The sequence below is a fragment of the Poecile atricapillus genome, chromosome 2 (assembly GCF_030490865.1).
Source record: "Poecile atricapillus isolate bPoeAtr1 chromosome 2, bPoeAtr1.hap1, whole genome shotgun sequence".
Taxonomy (NCBI): domain Eukaryota; kingdom Metazoa; phylum Chordata; class Aves; order Passeriformes; family Paridae; genus Poecile; species Poecile atricapillus.
In genome coordinates, this window is record NC_081250.1 from 68,710,684 (window position 1) to 68,731,300 (window position 20,617).

The following is a 20,617-nucleotide window of genomic DNA, read 5'->3' on the forward strand; positions in this document are numbered from 1 at the left end:
TTAGCCAAAGAGCTGGCACAGAAAATCTGAGTCCCAGTGTTTTAAACTTTGGCAATCTTATCAGCAATTGCAAGAAAAATCTTATAATGAATAAAGTTAGTCAGTCTTAATTACCTGTGTCATTACCAGGTCTGCCTGTAATAACATGGTAGCTCAGTTTCCTGGCCTCTTCTAGATGACACTTGACTTACAATTCTGTGGGAATTTTTAAGGTGTCACTATATGTTTATGTCTATCTGTCATCATTTCATTATGAGATTAAAATTGTATCCCCATTTATACTTCCATCAGAAATAATGGCCTGAGAATACCTACTGTTGTTTCTGCAAATTGTAAATCATGCAGAGAAAAAAAATAAAAAAGACCAATTATCAAACTGAAATTGCTCTAAAAGAAGGATCCCGTTTTGTCACATAGGTGAGTACAGTCTTCAAAAATTTCCACTGTTTACATATCTATGTGAAATGTAGCAGTTTCAGGGGGACAAGTGAGATTTGTTAGTCATCACTCCATGAAACACTCAGATAATGATGATTGTGAGGAAACAAAGCTCTTATTCCATCTACAGATTTAGCACAGAGGCACTGGAAAATTGAATTCCCTGACAAAGCTCACAGGTGAAGCCTGTGGCAGAGCAGAGACTCCCAGACTCTGAAGTCCTACATTAGCTTCTTGAGTATCCACCAGGCTTTTTTTCCCCCTCTATGTGTAAGCCTCAGATTTTATTTAAAAATTTCTTATTTTACAATTGATTTTCAAAAAGTCTAGACAAAAGCTAAAATATATGCTTAATCTTCACAGAACGGTTAGGGGAAAAGAATGGGAGAAAAACACATTTGGAATGCTCTGATGTTTTACCCAAATCCATCTTTTTGGGAAAATATGTCTGTTTCTGTTGATTTTTGGCAAAAATATGATAAATTTGTTCATCTCAGCCCCATAATGAAGTTATTTTAGAGGCTAAAAGAGTAACAAAACAGTAAATCCTTACATTTAGCACCATAACCGCTTAATTATAGAGGAAAACATTATGACATTGCTTGTGTTTAATGCTGAGTTCAACTCCATTCTGCCATAGGAGTGGAAACATACACACATCACCTTTCCTGGAATGCTTTCGCTTCCCTTCGGATAATTGTATTTAATCATGTTCAGAACTCAAGCAATTTGAAAAGCTAGCAGTGTTGCTACAGAAACTGAGGTTAAAACCAAGCTCCCTTCTCCTTTTGCATGCAGAGAAGACAAACAGTTGCATTATTTTAAAAAACCCCAACAAATCTCTTAATTTTAAAAAGTTATTGTAATCTCTGAAGAAACCAAAAGCGTTTCAATATCTGGTATTTCCCAACTGTTTATTTAAAGGACAAGTTCTGCAGCAAGCTTTCTTTTGTCTTTCGTTTCATCACATTTGGAGCTTCTTGCAAATGCATTTTGTATACACAACTCTTAGTGAATAGATCTTTAGCACACATTCAAGGCCTCTCCACCCACACCCCAGAAAAAAAAAGAAAAAAAAAAAGAAAAAAAAAAAGAAAAAAAAAAGGCATAAGTATGATACCAAGCAACTGAAACATTGATGAAAACACTGCAAGGACTTATGTAGCCACAAGACCAGTATTCTTCTTAGGATCCATTCTGGTTCTGACTGGGATGGAGTTGACTTCCTTCACAGCTACTCCTGTGGTGCCCACGCTCTTGCACCTGCACCAGAGTGTCAGCTGTGCTCCCAGCATCAAAGCTCTCTCTCTTCCCCACAAAGCAAGTGGGCTTCAAGTGGGCAGAAGGATGGGAGGGATGTAGACAGGACACCAAATGAGCAAAGGGATATTTCCTACGTCTAACACCATGGTCAGCGTGTAAAAGTTCAGGGAAAAGGAGGAGGAAGGGGGTCCTTGGCTATCACACCATTTACTTTCTCAAGCAACTGTTACTCGTGCAGAGACCCTGCTTCCCAGGAAGAAGGTGGATGGGAAGTACTGAATTAATTCCTCTGTCTCCTTCGATTGCACTCTCAGCTTTTGCTTTCCATATTAATCTGTCATTATCTCAATCCACAAGTCTCTTCACCTTCTTTCTTTCTTCTTCCTATCATACAGAAGAGGGGAACCAGCAAGAGGCAGGATGAGTGCTGGACTGCTGGCCAGGGTTAACCCTCCACAGGTTCCTGTGTAATGGGTGTGACACCTCTGGCATTTTCTGTTAGGCCAGGCAAACACATCTCTTCAGCACGCTGAAGCAGAGGCCTAAAGGTGATACGTAGTTACTTACACTATCTGTAGTGCATGATACAGAATGATTTAGAAATTTGAGAAGATTAACAGCTCATTCTCTTGTTTTTCAAGATAAACAGAACACTTAACGACTGCTGTGCCTGTTTTACTGTCTCCCAAAGAAAAAGAGTTGGTCAGACACACAAGAGAAACCTTTTGCCCTAAAAACCAGCCACATTATCTTCTCTTTTTCTTACCCATTAGAGCTGACCAGGGAATTGTTTTTCTTACAGCAAATAACATCTTTCCAAAAACTCTCCACTTATGTCTGAATACTTAAGATTTTGACTTATTGACTTAGAGCTTTATGTTTACGCTTCCTGGTACCTGTATGCATTCTCCTTTATCAATGAGGCTGTCTGGCCAGGCTGCCTCTCTGGTAACACCTGGTGGTCCCACTTTCTGTTGGCACACAGTAGTTCATCATCAGGCAGAAACATTTGTTCAAGAACTTGAGCTCCAATGTATGATAGAGTACAATGAAGTACCTGCCCCTGCACTTCTTCAGGACTATGACATAACATTTTCCACTCTCAGTTGATTTGCTGTTGTTATCTGAAAATCAAAACTCTAATAAATTTCTATTAAACCTTTTTCTATGGTAAATTTTCAATTCTTTCTGTTTTAATCAAAACCTAACTTTTATCACATTTCTCTTCCTCTCCTTACCCCTAATATCTCAGTCGAAAAGAAGTGAAGGTAAGTTTCTAAGGATGCTTAGTTTCAGGTTCTGTGTTTCCTTTATTTGTTGACACTAAGCATTAATGTGATGTTTCTATGCATTTCACATAAGTTCCTAGTAGCACTTGCAAATAGCATTTTATGCACAACATATGGCCAGTATCTAGTCAATCTCTTCTCCACCAGTTTCAATCAAATCCTTATCTATTTTCTTACAAGGAAAAAGAAAATCCCTTGAATTACACCACATGGAGATGATCTAGACAAAACTGGCTGAGCTACAACATACTGAGACTAACCCAAACCACATCTTCTGTGCTGTGCCAGGCACCACCCTGTGATACTTCTCGTTTACCAGCCCCTACAGACAGCTTGTATCAGTATCAGAGAGAGAGGTCTGTGTGGATTGCCATCCTGTAATATGATGATGAAGCTGTCTACAAACATGGCACTGTGTTAGAAATGCATCTTAAAATTTGCACAAATCATCATAAGCCTGTAGCAGTCTTATCTTCTCTGCTGTTTTGATTTCCTATAAAATAATAACAGAAAAAGCACCAAAACAAATCTAATTAACTTCTTCATTTTGGTGCTCCAAGGCAAGAGCATCTGCTCTTACATCCTTCTTCAAAGGTATTTACCCACCTTTTCTAAACTATTTCCTTCCATTTACAGAAACTCTGCTACTACTCCAGGCAATCACTATCCTTACTGCTACAAACTTTTCCTAAATATCTACTCTACCATTTAAAAAACTGCACTTAGAGCCTGATATGAACAATAAGATCATAGGATTATATAAGCTAAAATTATATCCCAATTAGTCCCCACTTTCACAGAGCTTTTTATATATTGAGGACCCTAATTAAACTCTCCCTTTAAAATCCTCCATTCTTTGAGCTGAAACACCCAATTCATTCAATCCCTTCTTACCATTAGGTTTTGCAGATTTTTGATTATCCCCTTGCTCACTTTGGATTTTCTCCAACAAGCTCACATCCTATTAGGAAGGCACAGCACTAAATCAGTTCCAGTGCTTCAGCTGATGCCTTATCAGCACTGAGTGAAGCAGGATTACTTCATGTGTCTTGTCAGCTGTATTCCTGTTTGTATGTCCCAGGTTGGTAATTATTTTTCCTTTTTAAACAGCATTCCCAACTCATGTTCACACATGTGATCCACTACAAGGTGCAAGGTTTTTTTCTGAAGAATCATTTCCCAGACACTTACTTACATCAGCTGATGACTTGGTGGTGTTCTTCACTAACAAACAGTGCTAAAGTGACATAACTAAAGGGCAAACTACCCCTGGTCAAAACATCGACACAGAGACCTAACATGTTACTTCTGTGTGTCCTGGGAGGTTTCTTAATTTGCTTTTGTTATTGTGCTTTGTTTTAATTTTATTGGGGTCTTTTTGTTCATTTTGAACTAAGCTGGTGGGCAGGGAGAAGATACAGAAGAAGGATCATGCCATCAGTAAGTGCTCTTGCTGACTACAACACACTTGCATAGCTGCTATGTGCTCAATCACAAACCCTTTCATAAGGCCATGAGGACTGTGTCCCCCAGCTCATCTCTGGTGGCTGTTCCCTCTGGTACATGACAGAGCCATTTTTTGCTGACCATTCGCACACAAATTACTCCTCCTTTGTACAATCCACGTTCTTGCACTGGTCATGAACGTATGACCCAACAGTTATCACACGTGATCTTAAAGTACAGTCCTGTGGTGACCAGCTTCCTAGGTCTGAAGAGAAAGCCCTTTTTTTCTGGACTGACCAAAATAATTTAGACTGGCCAATGTGATCTTAGGTGATAGTCCTCTTCATTTAAACCAACTGACCAACATAGTTATTGCATATTTGTACTAATAGGCTCATTGTTTAAGATCTCCATGGGTTGAAGACCCAGAGATTTAAGATAAAATCTGGGTTCCATGAACATTCCTGAATTTCAATGCACAGGGCTGCTGAACAGGAGAGACAGAAGCCTAGAGAGGGAGACCTTATGCCTTCAAGCAGAGAGAAGTATTCTACAAACCCAATTGTCACTCTTAACCAAAGTTACTGGACTGACTGAAGTTAGTACAAGATCATTTCACTCAGTTCTGTAGGTTTCAGGTTGAGCCTGTGCTTACTAAATGCACCTCCAGGGCTCCAGTTCTTCTCATGGCTTTGATTCCTCTATAAGCCTTGCACCTCTGTTACTGGACACTTTAAATACCTGGGTCTTAGGTGGAGTCCTCACACCATATTTCAGTTAGAGAAGTTTAAGGTCTCTAGGATTTATGAGTCTGGTATTTGCATGGTGGATGCCTTTGGATATTATTGAAGAGGCTTGAGAGACAGCAAATGGCTTCAATAAATTTTCAGTGGCCCTGCTCCATAGCTGAGTTACAGAAGATGAAACTATGGCTTATAATCTTGAAGATGAGATGAAAAAAGAACCTTTTTCATAACAGGAAAATCTTCTTGGTCTTAGGTGGCCTTCCTGTGTCAGAATGAATACCAAGAAGTTTTCTCTTTTTAAGATAACTGTGCCATGAAACCAAAAGAATCCTCCCTGTTTATCAAGCAGCAAAAAATAACCAATGACTTCAAATACTTCTTTAATCTCTACCATCCCTACAGAAGACTTTTCTTTTTACACATTTCAGCTGGTTTATTGCATAAATATTATGTTAGCAGTCATTCTTCAGTGTGTAGGTGGGATCGCCAGTAGGCAGAGACAGTGATAAATGAGTCTCCAGGTGTTGCTGCTCTTTTTAGAAAATCCTTTAACAAGCATTTGTGAAGATTGAGGTCATTTTGCAAACTTGTAAGAGTTACAGTAAGTTGTTTCACAGACACTTCTTTTTTTAAGAAGTGCTGTCAGAGTTGGTGAACCCAAAGTGGGTTGTATCTTTCTACTTAGCTCTGTTTACAAAACCCAGGTAATTATTTATATGCCTTTTAGTTTTGAGGATGCATTAAAGAGGTCAGGGATGGGGATTATTAGAGCAATGTTTTCATTAATTTCTTTTCTGGCTGCAAGAAAGCAAATCTTGAAGTCCTGAACTCTCCAACAAACATTTTGCGCACTTGATGACAGCACGGAGATGATGGTCTGTTTCATTAAGGTAATTATTGTAAACACCAAGAAGCCAGGAGAGAAGCTGCACAGCTCAAAAGATAAGAGTCCAAAGCCTTTCACCTTCAGACTGCAGATCCTACCAACAACCAGGCCAAACAGGCTCATTCAAGTATCAAACCTGCACTGAAGTGTCCTCCCACCCTCAGCAGCCACCAAACCCCGTAGCAGCTCACCCACCAGCTCCACGGGAAAGGGGAGGAGCACACAGGGCGGAGCACTGGGATCCATCGATCCCAACGCGGGCACTGGGAACTGTGCTGGACTCAAACTCTCCTTGCTGCGATGGTTCTTCAGACAAGAGTGCTGGCAGCTTTCCTGAGGATCAGATGGATGCAAACTATTCTCTGGAGCGCACCAAAGGAAGATGAGGGAAAACAACCTTTCAAAGCTTGTTCAAAGCACCATACCACTGTCCTTATCAACACTGTCCTCTGGCATGGGGACAGGAACTTAGAGTGGGTAATTCCAGGCAAACACCACCCAAAATACCACTCTGAATGCCCCTGTTCCAGCACTTGACACCAGGTAGCAAAGAGAAGTGTTTTCCAGTGAGAGTTAGCACTGAAGGCCTCAGCTCTAAGGATGCAATAAACACCACATGGAGGGAGCAGAGCCATGGAAAACGGTTTGGCATTTCATAACCAAGTCCCCCACCTTCACACTTAAGTAATATTTTATCGTCTAGCATCGTATCTTGGCACAGAATTCCACAGGCTGAGACTCTTTTGTAACTCTGCACTCTACAATGCTGTTCCCCCCCCACCACAAAGAGACCTCTGTCCAAAGGTGGAACACAAACAAGCTCCATTCTGAGTCATAAAAACATAACACATGCGTAAGTGCATGCAATAATCTTTGTATAATTTGCCCCTTAGTCATTGTCTAGTCCTATTATGTAAATCTGAAACATGCATTTTTGAAAATAAAGGGCTTCAGTAAAATAATTACTGTTGTAATCCTGGAACCACACCCAATAAACAGTTTAGCAATCAACTGGCTCCATATATTTGAAAGCTATAAACAGATTAGTATGAAATTAAACCAGTAAGGGCCAAAATCTCAGCTGCTGGTGTAAATTAGGACTGTTTGACTAAATCAAATTAGCAATTTGATTGACTTCAATTAAGCTACACTAATTTACAGAAAGCCATCATCTCTTCTTTCTTTATGCATATTCACCTCAGAGTATGTGTATGTGTGTAAGATTTCTTTGTGTTCTATGGAGACTGTGATCTTTAGCACAATAATCTCATTTCTCTCTCTGCATATGTAGATTCATGAAACTTAAGTATGGCTTCAGGCACTGCAGGGAGAGGAATTGAAGGACTACCAGAAAAGACCTGATGACTCCAATATAATAATTTCAATAAACTCCTATTCATTTTCTTAATAAGAAATTTGCTTGACTACAGAAGACAGCCTGAGAGTGCCCTTAGCAAGCTTCATTCCAAAGAAACCTAGAAATTATTATCCATTAACAGTTTTTGCACAATTTGGAATAATAGCCAATTTTTTCAAAAACCAATATTGCTAACTTCACGGTATTCCAGGGAAAGAACTGCACCTGACTTTTCATGCATCTCCCTACAATTCACAATGTGACTTTTATCTCACAGTAAAAATAAACCTAATTTCAATGGTTTTGAATGTCACAAAACTGGCCACAGTACAATTTAAAATTGGCCATAGAAGGATCAGATGATTGGGACCTCCTCATTTGGAAAGGGAATCATTCATACTGCACTTTCATTCTAAGCCTTGTGAAACACATGAATCCTTACCACTATGCTCAGGTTTCATGTTGGAAAACTGGGGCACAGAGTCAAGCTATGTGCTCAGCTCACAGAGTGGGACAAACAAGAAGTTGTGTTTAAGAAACAGATTCTTGTGCCTTAGCCACGTTCTGAAGCCATGCTTTTCCCTTAGATCATCCGTACACCATCACACTGCCAAACTAAAAATTCTCTCACCACTACAATTCTGATGTTCTGTCTGAACAAACCTTATCACAGGGGCAGGAACACAAGGGGAAAGGGGAGCTGTGGAAAAAGGTTCTGGTGTCTGAAACACACATTCTATCTGGGTGACAAGAGTGAGATTGTCCTTCTAAATACCCTTTAAGCAAAAAGCAACAACACTGCTAATGGAGAAAATACGTAAGGAGGAGGAACAAATCCCACACAGCTAAAAAAAAGGCAGAATGGAGGACTGAGGAAAGGAAATCTTGATTTAATTTATTCCCAAACCATTCAGACAAAAGTACTTAAACAGATATAAGCTACAAGGAAAGAATATAAAGGTATCTGGAGAAATCTGGGAGTCAAGTGGACCCAAAAGGATTAAGGGGTATCTCCCCTCCAGGGCTGAGAACAAGGAAAACAGGGATAGAAGTGGCAATACAGCAAATAAAACTCCCAGCATAGTCGCAGACCATAGCTGCAACTTTTCTATCAGACACAAAGTAAAACATCTTCCATCTTGAATTTCCACTGCGCAGTCTCCTCTGGAATACCAACCAAGAAACAGGAACATCACAGCCAGAAGGAAAAGGAAACAGGGAAAGAAGCTGCTCTGGAGAGCAAGCAGTCATCCTGGTGAGTCGATCCAGGCCCTCCTCTGCTCCCATGCTGGAGGCTGGTGCCAGTGGCCATACAAATCCTGGGTCAAATTCAGATTTATTTTTTGGTAGGTGTAGCTAACCAGAATTCATCTCTGAATAGGAGAGAGGTGGATTCAACAAGTGGACTGTTAGGTGCATAAAGAATTGGTTGCCCAGTCACATCTAGATGGTTTTGGTCAGTGGCCCAGAGTCCCAAAGGACATCAGTGACAAGTGGTGTCCCTTAGGGGTCCATATTGGGATCACTGCTGTTTAATATCTTCACAAATTACATCGTCAGAAGGATCAAGTGCACCCTCAGCAAGTCTGCAGATGACACCAAGCTTGGTGGTGCAACTGACACACCCTAAGGATGGGATGGGTGTAAACCCAGAGGGACTTGGACAAACTCAAAAAGAGAGCCCATGGGAACCATGGTTTGACAAGACCAGGTGCAAGATGCTGCATCTGGGTCAGGGCAACCCTAGTAATGACAGCCTAGTAAAAGACAGCCTGGGGGATGAACAGCTCCAGAGCAGCCCTGCCGAGAAGGCCTTGGGGGTGCTGGGGGATGAGAGGCTGGACATCACCCAGCAGTGTGCACTCACAGCCCAGAAAGCCAAATGTGCCCTGGGCTGTGTCAAGGGCAGCGTGGGCAGCAGGGGAGGGAGGGATTCTGTCCCTCTGCTCTGGTGAGACCCACCTGGAACCCTGCATCCACCTCTGGGGCCCCAGCACAGGAAGGACATGGAACTGTTGGAGAGAGTCCAAAGGAGAGCCACGAAGATGACCACAGGGATGAAACACCTCTGCTATGAATAAAGCCTAAGAGAATTGGGAGTTTTTAGCCTAGAGTTGGGGTGACCTAATTGCAGCCTCCAGTACCTGAAGGGAGCTACAAGACTGATGGAGAGGGACTTTTTACAAGAGCATGTAGTGACAAGACAAGGGGGAATGACTTCAAAATGAAAGAGAGCAGGTTTAAAGATTAGATACTAGGGTAAAACTCTTTACTGAGAGGGTGGCAAAGCACTGCAACAGATTGTCCAGAGAAGTTGTGGATACCCCACCTCTTGAAGTGTTCAAGGACAGGTTGGATGAAGCTTTGAGCTACCTGGTTTAGTGGAAGGTGTCCCTCCCAATGGCAGTAAGGTTGAAACTAGATGATCTTTAAGATCCTTTCCAACCCAAGCCATTCCATGACTCTATAATATTCTGTTCTAAGTTCAGAAAGGTCAGAAAGAAACAACCCCTCACATGCTGGAGGTTACCTGAAAACAGAAGCTGAGCACAGCATCTACCATGTTGCTGCATCAGTATCAATCCCACACTGCTGAGTGTAAGCCCCAACAACACGCCAGCAGCAGGTGGGGGTTTGGTTCATCAGCCCTCATCTATGGCTCATTTCACCTCCTTGATCTGCTGTAAACACACTGGTTTGACTGCAATGCCCCAATAATATTACACCTTGAGGCACGTGGAGGAACAAGACTCTTTCTCATCATTTTTCCTTTCCAGAAATAAACCTAAGGAGGGGTCTCCCTTAGAGCATCCATCATTTCCCAATTGCTGCTGAGTAGCAAATTAACAAACATGAAAAGCTTTGTTTGGGAGCACAGCATAGGGCTTGCACTCAGAGCGAGTACTTGTTCTGTATGTTCTTGTTCCTGTGATATTTCCCATATACTGAGACATTCCTGGCTGAGAAGGCAGGCAAAAGAAGCATATATTTAGCAACATGTGGCAGGACAGTGAAGAAAATCCTGTCTGTGCTGGTTTCCCACTCTAAGCTCATCTTCCAAAGCTTGGGCTATATTGTACTATTGACTACTAGGATCAAATAAATGCTAACATCAAAAGGAATTAAATAATGTATTTTGATAAAGCACATTTTCCATATGGTTTTACTCGTTTTATGCTTTCTGTCACAAATCCTAATAAGTTTAAGGGCAGGAACATTTGCAGAAAGCAGTAATTCTTATGTAAAGCATAGTAAGTGCTCAAAGAATGAGAACTCTGGATTAATACATGTGACAATATGATCCTGAATTTGTGAAGGGTTATTTCCATCTTTCAAGGAACACAACTGAACCATAACACTGAACATAACTGGTCAAACTTGACTAGGTATGTCACATTTAGGTGATATTACTGAGTTGCTGGCCACATTGTTAAGGATTTCTATGATCTTTCCGCTTTACACTTGAGGTTAAGATTTTTTTCTCTTCCTTTTCCTTTTCTCTTCTTCATGGAACTTCAAGTTTTGGAAAGCAATGTAACAAAAACAACATTGCAGAATTTTAGTGTTTTCAGGAAAAGGTCAACAGACATATCTATCTAAGTTTTAACTCCCACATAGCACTGAAGTGTAGGGATAGGTTTTTTTAAAGTCATCTGGATGTCTGAATAGACTGAGAAATACATGTTGAGACTATCAAAGTACCTGGTTACTTCTTCCAAAAATCAACAGGTGAAACTTGCTTAGGAACACGTGAAAATCTCATGATTTTATAATCAATATTTTCAAGCTCTTATATTTTCCTAGAAAACAGAGCCCTCACAGAGTCTCACCTCTAGGGTTCACTGGGTGCTGAGCAGACCTCATCATTTTTGGTGCTTCTTTGTCCCCTACAACCACAGTAAATGTTCTGACTGACAGAGCAGTGTTTTTTTTGTGTGCTTTTCATCAGAATCCATCCCAAAGCGTACCCTACTAGCTGGCTAATATTTGGAAGCTGGCTTCTGCAGGGTAATTCAATCAGACAGCAAGGGAACTCTTTGAAGCTGATAGATGTATTTCCATTGGCTCCAGTGGACACCAAATCAGGTCTAACAAGTAGATGGACTTGTTGGACCCTGAAACGATATGTGCCTTTGAAATACCTATATATAAATACGGACACGGACATAACCAGCCCATCTGTCTCTGAATTTCCTCATCTCAGAAATATGGATAACAACAATTTACTCATCTTTATAGAAGGCTGATAGTATTTAAAGCAATTGGTCTGATGACTAATTAGCTAATATTTGAAATTTTAAAGCCCTACTGCTAAGCACTATTACTAAATTAAGCCAACTGTCAGTGGAGGCAGACAGCCTGATCTTTGCGGCTTGTTGACACAAGACCAATTATAAGTAATGAGTTCCATGAAGTCTAAAATATGTCATACATGGAGAAATTAATGAAAATTAAGATGAATAAAATGGTACATCATCATCATTCAATATTAAAATTTATTGGATTTCAGACTTCTAATCAGCAATGTCTACAGTAATTTCCCATTCTCTATGCACTATACAGCTAAATAAAGCACATGCCTTTTTGATTGAAAATTAGGCCTGTGTTAGCCTTGTGCCATTATACTAACACTGATACTGTTAATTTCTGAATCAAGAGCCCTGTTCATCAGTTCACAAAGATCCAGTTAGGTTTGCTGCTCTTCCTACTCCAGCTGTAAGATCATAATAGAATCTCATTTTTAGTCACCTCCTAGTTGCAAACCTAATCCATTAATGGCCATTGTTTCCATTTGGCTCTTCCCAGATTGCACCAGAAGATTACAGTTATTTTGTAGTCAATTAGTGCATGCAAATCTTTCTCTGCCACTTTCTTTCCCACTTTGTGCTGCATTTTCTTCTAGGGAACAAACATTTCCACTAAAGGCAGAAGCCTTCAGTTATTAAACATTTAGTCTGTTTTTATTGTTCCTGCCCTCACACTCCCGGTATGGGAAGTACTGGACATTATCTCTACCTTGACAATGCTTCCTTGTCTTGTGTCAGCAGAGGATTTCATAAGTCAGCTCCAACCTTTTACACCCAAGGCATTGAGGAAAACGTTAAGGAAGATCAGTTCCAAGCTGGTATGTTAGGATTTCCACCAACCAGCAGAACCTGTGCCATCTCCCTGATCCCTGCCCACCTTCCTAGCAGCTTCCTCAGCTTAAGAAGCAAGGTGTAGTCTACCTTTGCTATCCTAGCATTTCACTCCCGCCAGAGCAGTTCAGCAGATGAAATCTGAACATCTCAAGTTAGTCTATGCAGACATTCCTTGTCCTGATCAGTGAAATAGGCCACTTTTTCAAACAATAGTCCAGTTTTTACAAAACAAGTACAGTACTCTCTGCCCAACTTCAGAAATGTAGAGGTAAATATAGGTTCTTCATAAACATTCAACCAAAACATTACCTACTATGTTTCAAAAATTGTGGGGGATTATTCCTTCTCAACTGACTAAACAATTACTGGTATTTATTATCTCTATTTTGGCAGAACTGGTTTAACACAGTCTTAAAAAAATACACAATTTATTCTTTTTGATCATCACAAGTGTCATCATCCTACCACAAATATTGGATTAAATAACTCTGCACCACAAAGAAACGTGATCCCCTAAACGCTGAATCAACATATTTGCTAAGGAGGTGTGTATCAAGTCAAGCCATCTCAACATATAACTGATCCCCCAGTGGGAAGCAAATAAACAAACAAGAAAACAGAGTATCTCACCTTTGAAATGCCAGTTAACACAGCTCCACAGGCCCAGCTCTTCTCTAGCATTTACCCCCCGAGAGGCAGCTGCTGCAGGCACAGAGTTGCTCTTGCAAATGGCCTGGTCTACAGTTCTCAGCAAGGGTGTTTGCTGGTCACACAGTCACCAGGGACCCCACAACGCTCCCCACCGAGACAGGAACAACAAGGCACTTCCTCTTCTCCTTTTCCTTCTTGTTTTCAAGGCTACATGCAACTCCTTTCTCTTCCTCTCCCTCTGGGAAGCTGGATTATTTTATGATGGCAATGGGTCATTCCGCCCCTGATCCTCCCTGACACTGACAGCACACAGACTCTGTGTCTCAGAGGAATGTGGGTAAAACTGCTCTGTTGGGGCAAATTCTCTGCCTTGTAAGAAAAATCCCCTCCCTTAACAAAAAGAATTTTGATTGAAAATCACATTTTGCCTGAAGGCATCCTGGTTTTTTTAAGTCTTATCCTTTCCTTCCCAGAAAAACATTATATCAGCCAAATGGCTCTTGCTGCCCCTCCACTGGAAGGAAGTAAAGTAACAACTAGAGGATAAAACACAGAAGAAAAAGCGTTACTGCTGAAAAAAGAAGTGGTAGCCCTGACCTCTTGACTCAAGGGCAGTGTGGGGAGGAAGGCAGCTCAGAGTGGGAGGGAAGTGGTGGAGGGAAAATAGTATGCATATGTGCGGACACACATGCAGATACGGATTTACCAAAGCCTAGTGAGGAGGCGTCAGCCTCCCTGTTGGCACCAGTTTGTGTAGCCTGCCTTCCTGCACCTTGTGGAGCAGCATGGCTCAGCAGCCTCCCACCCAATCTGGGAAAGGGCATCGCCTGTCCTCAACAAAGGCAGTGGCATCTACAATGCTTGGGAAGGGGCCAGTCCTATCGGAGAAAACTGCATTACATCTGCTATTTCCAGTGAACATGCAACACTGCTTATAAGCTTACATAGGAAACATGAGCTGATCTTGCATTTGTTCCACGTCTGTGGCCCCTGGAGATGTGTATGCAGACCGACTCTAAAGCTACAAGCTTGTTTTCCCTGCAAAAGGGAAAACAATTAGAAAACCTTTGTATTCTTTGCACTTAAAAGGGCAGGTCCCCTTACACCAGATACTGCTCTTTCAGCAGATCATTGTGGGTGGAGATTTCATATCAGCATGTCTGCCAATTCCTGCCAGAGTTTCATCCAAGCCACAATATATAGAGTCAACATTAATTAGCATTAATTATTATTTATAAGAAGCAATATTATCTGCATTGCTATCATTAACACTTATTTTTATGCCTTACATAGGGTTCATATAAGTGGTACCTCACTGCTCAGATAGAACAACGTCTCATGGAATCTGCAGACTAACGCACACTCTTGCCATCCTTAAGCCATTTTGAAGAGGTCATCGTAAAAGTTAGGAGATCCCCTTTTTCATGCTCTCATCAACTTGCTTTCTACTTTCTGTTTATAGCTATGTAAAATTTTTCTTCTCTTTTTTTCCCCCCCTCACAAGCAGGAAAGAATAACAAATAACCCAAGCAACTACCTAGAGAACATAAAATCATTTTCTTTCTAACCAGAAAAACAGAAAAGAACCAACACAAGAAGAGCATTCCCCCACACCATTTGAAACCATCTAAACAGAGTGTTTCCAGAACAAAACTCTCAAGTGAGCCTTCTGCACTTAACCAGAATGAACTGGTTTCATACTAACAGAGCAAAAAATGCTCAGTGAACTGATGTTGAATTTATTCCTCTATCTATTTTGTTGGCACAAGCAGGAACTTTCTTAACCACCACTTTATTCTGCTTCAAAATGTGTCTCCAAAATGAGAATTGTCCTGTATGAAATGGAGTTTTGTGTTAAGCAATGGAGCTGATTTTATTTAGTTCCCATAAAAGTGAGAAAATTGCAAATATTACAAAATTCAATTTAAAACAGTTAATTAGCCCAGATAGCTATTATTAGTACTATTGAAGTTATTAGTATTGTTGATAATAACTGCTCATAAATAATGATTTGCATACATTAAATTTAGTTTGAAGAACTTATGAGCGTTAGCAAATCCTATAATGAGCACGGTCCATATTCTCCTTCTAATGAATTCTGCCTCACTTCCAGTTTAAATAATATTTTTTACCACTTTGTTTCTTGCTTATTTTGTTGCTTGATGCAATACACAATGGCAAAGGCACCAAGATTAGTTCAGTGAATCCAATTTAGAAAGCTGCTTTTCCATAGGCCAAGTTTAATGAAAACACTTCAGTATGTTAAAGTGAATTCCCTTAGCCAATCCAGGCTGGTTGGAGAAACTACTAATAATCAGCTGGAACTGCTGAGTCAAAATTATGAATGAGATGGAAACAGTGAACACATTTTATGTACTCTATTTGAGATTGTTGCAATCACAAATTATGCACTGCTCTGAAACACTACATACTTTGACCAATACGAATTGCAACATTTTGCTGAGGAGTCACAACATGTTGTGTCACACTGCAAACACCTTTCAACCAGAAGCATGAACTGAAAAGAGCAGGAAAACTTTGCATTACCATTTGCTGTTGAAAGCCAACTTCCATCTGAAAACACTTGTGAGCAGTTTGATTTCTATTGAAATGTATATTTTATTTGCTTTAGCAAGAAATCAGACTAGACTTATTTAAATTTTCTGATATTTAAGAAAAACAACATTAAAGTAGATATTGTTGGCATATTTCTAATTTTCCCTATTATTCACATATGCATCAGATTAATTTGGTCCACAATTTATCTAATCAGAGGAAAGAAACCACACCATTTTGCTTATACAAATAGCAAGTATGCACATTACAGACACTATAAAGGCTTTCTTTGGTTGTTATTAATTTTTAGCTAAAATAAGTCATGAATAATTTGTACAGAAGGGCACCTGAGAATATCGTTCACAGTGCATGGGCAATTAATACATAGAAAAATATTTTCAGAAATTAATCATTATGACTTGTTTCACTCATTTTTCTAACTCTGAAATCTCGTGCTCTTTGTTATTTATACGAAAAGACAGGAAGAATGTTTCAAGGACAATAAAAGCATTCTGGATGTAAAAAAAAAAAAAAAAAAAAAAAAAAAAAGGTTTGATCTTCATTGTATCTATAACCAGTAATTACCATGACATTATATTTATACCAACAGTCAAGCACTTCACTGGCATAAACAGACACACCTCTTTCAGCAGCAGGGTTGCAATCACACACGCTGGTAGCTATCTTCATCCAAAATGCACTGACAGTTAAATGTAAAGAATGTATAAATTATTCTCCAGATCTTTAGCTGGTTCATCACACAACACTTCACTGAAGTTAATAATGCTGTACCATCTGATAACACATCCCATTATTCACAGCTTAATTAAATTGTGCATGGAAAGTTAACAGAAAGAGGTAACCAACCAGTGCAACACAAACAACACAAAACTCAGTGCAGCAAGCTTAAGCTGGCTCTGTTAAGCAACACATCAGTAATGGCAGGGAGAACACTTTTGGAAAGTGCTCAGACTCAATAAAGCCATCCTTTTTAGCATTGATGAAGCAAGGCAGCTATCAGAACACATAAAAACACGTCTTAACTCACCTTTTCCAGGAGCAAGCACTAATGTTGGAACATTTCCGCAGAAAGATGTTACAAAATAGCCTAATGGGAAACATTCTTCTGCACAAGTTGTATCAGAATGGACTATAAGCAAGTGGCAGCCAGGTAAAGGAAGAAAATACCTTCAATGCTCAAGGTGGAACACAGTGTGCAGCTTTTCAGCAGCAAATAAATTTTGAGGGGTAATCCCGTTCACCTTACACAATGTTTTTGTCTAGATCAATATGTGAAATCCTATCTTAACATCAGGATGAAGTTTGATTTAATGATGAAAGCAGGTTTTTTTTTACACAATCAATTACCTTACATAAATAATCTCTTAATAAATAGTATTAATAAATGAGCAGAGTATTTCAAAACCAGAGAGCCTCCATTTTAGGTGCTTTCTAAGAGAAGACAGGCAGACTGGAATTCTTAATGCTTTTCAGAGCTCTGTAGTACATCCCAGGTGGTCACCTGGGAAGCCTTAGGCTTCCTTTCAGCTAACAGAAATAGGCACTACAGGGTGACAGTCACTTCATGTACTACAGTCACCTGTTTTGAGACGAGATTGTAACAATTCCCTGATGTGATGACACATGCAGGCATTTAAAATTTCAGGCAGCAGCACTGAGAAACCACTATCTGCAAAGCAGAATATACATATTCAGAAATCCTTAAAGGTGTAAATTTTCAGTTCAAACTAACTATTATGTCTTTGGTTCTTTGACTTTATTTTCTTGTTGCCTGTGAAATTATCAGTGTTCTCCACTGTTTAAAATAAAACCACTCTTCCTAATGCTATAACTTTTGAACACTTTAATACCTTAGCCAATAGTTTCCTTGTAACAAACTGAAATGTTGTTTATATTAAATATACATATATATTTAGGCTGCATTAAATCTTACCTCTGGAAAGGAAGACTCACAACATGCAGAAAAAGACTGTTTCCCTGCAATGTTCTTGGGCAAAACTCTTCAGCATCACTGGGACAGAAACCCAGCCAACACACCCCCAAAAATACACTGCCGAAGGGAACAACATTGCTACTCCTTCCTGTCAAGAGCAGATGGGAGCAATAATACCTTATCAAAGCTTCAAGGTGTAAAATGAACATAAATATTCATTCAAGTTATATTTTGCACTTGCCAACTAAAAAGAGCCAGGACATGCCCTCAAGAAGCTGGTGTGTGATTGTCCACACTATTTAATCAGCAACAAGCTTCCTGACAAGGGCTGTCCCTCTAACCCAGTACTTTCTAATGCCACACAGAGGCCTCGGTTCAGGACATAACACAAAGGACAGTTCCCTCTAGACAGCACAGATGAGGCCACTTCTTTGTAAGGAAGAGAATTTAGCCATGCTAAAGCCCTCAGGGGAGGGACTCTGTTTTTACTAGAGCTAAGGTAGCCCTAAAGACCGGATGGGACGTTGTGGGCACCTTTAAGTGTAAGATCCAGATTGTATCTAGAAGACTCACCATACCATGGTGTTTCAAATACTAATGAATACATTCATGCACAGGAGTAATTTTCCTAAATTAATTAGGATTACTCCTATGTATAAAAGTATGCCAGCGTAGGTGTGCGCAGAAGAGGTTCTGGAATGTCAGTCATCATATACCCATCAGTTCAAGCACACTCATAAATGTTTTTGTTTGAAAGATTGTACTAACCTTAATATAAAATACATGTTTTCTGGGTCTGATGACTCAAGAAGAACTTGCAAGTCTATGCTTTAACTCATTCATCTTATATAAATAAACTTTCCCCTTGTGAAAAGGAGTCCTATGGCATTAATAAATAGGGATCTTTCTCAACCAGACTCCGATTCTGTAAGAATCACTTAGAAACATTTAGACTAATTATTTGTTGTGAATTATTCACTTGACTCTGTCTCTTCAATCAAGAAGCATGGCTCTATTTCTTTCAGCAGCACAAGCCGGTATAATAGAATACTCTCATATCCAACACCATTTAATTAAAGTCTCAACTGGGAATAGTCATGAGTCTGGCCAGAGTTTTGAAGGTTTGAATGCAGGCCCACTGGAGTGAAAGCCCCACCTATTCAGTTTGCCTCTGCACCTGACTACACCTATTTTCCTCAAGGGGCCAAACTTTAATGATAGTACATTTAAAGGCCAAAGTAGGGGTAAGAAGGTACTGGATGTCACATCCTGCCTTCAAAATTAACTCTATCAAAGTCACCAAGATATACTCACAGAGATGACTATTTTTTAAAGTAGCACTGGAGGAGGACATTTTTCTCACAACACTTTGATAACTCCTAAAAAAGTCTTTAATCTGTGCTGGGCTTTGTTAAGTTTCTTGGCACTGACCGTGTGTCAGATGGAGATTGTAAAAATGGACTGTCTTCCAAACCCTTATGGCATAAATAAACCAAGCTATGAGTAAGGACTCTCATGATGAGTAAATATCTCCATTGCCTGATCCATCAATGTCGAGTGCCAGAGTTTACAATTCTCATAGATGAATACTGAAGTCTGCAAATCCTTGAATCCCTTTGTGCATCAGTAGTGCTCTGTTTTTCTTTCATAAGCTCCTATTCTTCACAGTTGCTAGAGATTTTCACTAGAAAAAAAAATAAAAGGAGAAAATATTTTGTACAGAAATTGCAAGTAGAAAGAACATTCCAAATGATGCACCCCATCTCCTTTAGGAATTACACATTGATGTTCAACCTTCATTTTTGCTTTCTTTTTTTTTTTTTTAATTTTTATTCAGCGTAAAACAAAATAAAACCAAAATCAACCACAAAAAAACCCCCAAAAAAACTCCACTCCTCAACCACCCCTAGCCATGAAAGACTGGAAAAGTATACTCCAAGAGAGAAAATGCAGATGAAAGACAATTGCTCCCAAAAGCACCATGGGAAACAAAAAGCCAGAGAACTCCCTAGCCTGAGGAAAGCTGTAGAAATGAGCAGTCCAAAAAATTACACCAGCAGAAGCAGTCAAATTGGAGATTGTTGGGCATCCTGAAAATTTTCTACAGTCTAAGTGGAACTGCTCTGCAATGTGTTCTTAGTTGAAGCTCTCTACTCCAACTTTTTCCTCATCTTCACCTCTTCATCTCAGCTTTGCTCCCTTTTCGTTTTCCTCCACTACCTTTAACCTGCATGATTCCTTCCCCCATCAATACATTTCCATTTATTTATTTTTTACAGTAAAAATAAAAAGGTTCTGAAATTCACTTCCATCATGAAAAAATGTCAACACATCCCAATATTTTAAATATTTCATGTTTTGAAAGGGAAAATGATCCATGTAAAGAGAAACCCAAAGAAGCAGCTGTGTGCCACAGTAGCAATTACAATTCCGGAGAAGTTAAGATCCTGTTTGTGCCAGACTCCCTCTGTGCATACACACTCACTCTCTCCTCACAGTCCTGACTGACTTAGAGGGAAGGAGCCATTGCGTTAAAGCAGATTTGGAGATGTTTAGTAAGACCTGGTCATAAGCAAACAAATCAGGACTACTGACAGGTTTACAGGGCAGAAGATACTGGGTGTGACACACCAGAAAATCACTTGCAGACATTAAACTGGCACAAGTCTGAGGACTGTATTTTACTTACCTGTCTTGGGCTAACACCCAGGACTTTTCTCTCCCTGCAAAGGTATGATGTCAGGCACATGGCAGTTCTTGAGATTCTGTATAAGCCAGCATTGCCAGAGGCTCTGTGCAGGTGTGGTTAACAGTTATTTAATGATTCTTCACAACTGCATGTATCTGTCTGAACATAAATACAGTCTGATCGTAATCTTTCTTTTCACAC

At 39.9% G+C, this 20,617-nt stretch overlaps 1 long non-coding RNA gene across 1 annotated transcript in view; it reads right to left on the bottom strand.

Annotated features, from left to right (window-relative positions):
- LOC131575895 (uncharacterized) overlaps positions 1-13,302 on the bottom strand; it is a 157,605-nt gene extending 144,303 nt beyond the window's left edge. The window contains exon 1 of the long non-coding RNA XR_009276880.1: positions 13,197-13,302. This is a non-coding gene — a long non-coding RNA (uncharacterized LOC131575895). The remainder of the gene's footprint in view (positions 1-13,196) is intronic.
- Positions 13,303-20,617: the final 7,315 nt, after the last annotated feature.